Source organism: Meleagris gallopavo, chromosome 3, assembly GCF_000146605.3.
Source record: "Meleagris gallopavo isolate NT-WF06-2002-E0010 breed Aviagen turkey brand Nicholas breeding stock chromosome 3, Turkey_5.1, whole genome shotgun sequence".
Classification (NCBI taxonomy): domain Eukaryota; kingdom Metazoa; phylum Chordata; class Aves; order Galliformes; family Phasianidae; genus Meleagris; species Meleagris gallopavo.
In genome coordinates, this window is record NC_015013.2 from 19976104 (window position 1) to 19977799 (window position 1696).

Genomic DNA, 1696 nt, shown 5'->3' on the forward strand with positions numbered 1-1696 from the left:
TTTTTTCCAAATGGCAAATGCACTCTATTGGCATATGTGAAGCATTTCACTGACCAGGACAAATTACGAGTCAATTAGAACTCCATTTTAAGCCAGGATTCTCAGGTTATCTAGTCTCTCTAATACAGAGCAAAGTGCCTAGAACTTCTAAACACATAGATGTAATAAAATCTTTTAGGCTGTTACCCTTGTGATCAGTTTGTATGATGTGAACTATGAAGAACCTGAACTAGAGAAGCTGACAGTTCTAATCCATTGATTATTTAGACTACCGAAGTTTCTGGGTAAATGTAAATATTTGAAGTCTGATTTTCCCCCTAAATTTGCTAGGTAATGATGTGGGCCTTCGAGAAAACTGTGTTTATGTTTCTCTAATGGTTTCTAGAAACAAATAAAAAATTTATTTAAAAAACTCAGTGTATTCAGTCAAATGCAATTATGTCAAAAAACTCATCAACTCTGACTCTGATGGATGCTCTCAACGTGTATGACACTAATGAAAATATTTTAATTCCTACTTCCCAGACTAAATTACTGAGATTATGTTAGAAAAAGAGGCTTTGGTCTTTTAATATCTCCCTACATTCCAATCAATCTAGTAGTACTACCTAGAAAAACTAATGTATATATGTGTGTGTGTGTGACTGTGTAACAGTGATGTGTATGACATAAGAGAATGGAATTTATCTTATATCGTTTTTTTTCTGTAATAATAGTAAATTGATAAATCTTAAAGTTCCTTCAGGATTTTCATTATTGCTGACAAGCTGGTTTCACTCAACCTTTAAAGCTGTACTTGAAGTCAGTCTTTCTGAGCTCACTTCCACATAAGAAACAGTCAATATATTAGCATCAGGAGTTATTCTATGTTACGCACACTGGACCATGAATTTGCAATCATTGCAACTCTGTTCTTTATTATATTACTTCACAAATAGTGCTTAGAACCCTAAAATTTTTACCAAAGGCAGTTAGGAAATTAAAACAGACAAACAAACAAACAAACAAAAAAAACAGTTTACTACTACCAGGTTTCTCATTGCCCAAACTATTGGCAATAAAACCACACCGCAAAACAATTTCCTTTGACTACAAAATCACAGTTGGAAGGCACTTCTGGAGATTAACTAGCCCAGACTCCTTGCAGGGCCTTTTAGAGAATGACTGCTTTCAGTTGAGGATTCACTATAACTGAGGATAGATGCAACACTACTTCTCTGAGAAACATGATCCAGTGCTTAAACATTATGACAGTAAAAAACTCATATTTTAATGGAATTTCCTGTATTTCAGCTTTTGCCCAGAATCACAGAATCACAGAATCACAGAATTGTAGGGGTTGGAAGGGACCTCTAGAGATCATCGAGACCAACCCCCCTGCCAAAGCAGGTTCCCTACACCAGGTCGCACAGGTAGGCGTCCAGGCGAGACTTGAATATCTCCAGAGAAGGAGACTCCACAACCTCCCTGGGCAGCCTGTTCCAGTGCTCCGTCACCCTCACCGTGAAGAAGTTCTTACGCACATTCGTGCGAAACTTCCTATGCTGCAGCTTATGTCCATTTCCCCTCGTCCTGTCTCCACGTACCACTGAAAAGAGACTGGCCTCACCACTATGGCCGCCACACCTCAGATATTTATAAACCTGGATCAGGTCCCCTCTCAGTCTTCTTTTCTCAAGGCTAAACAGACCCAGTT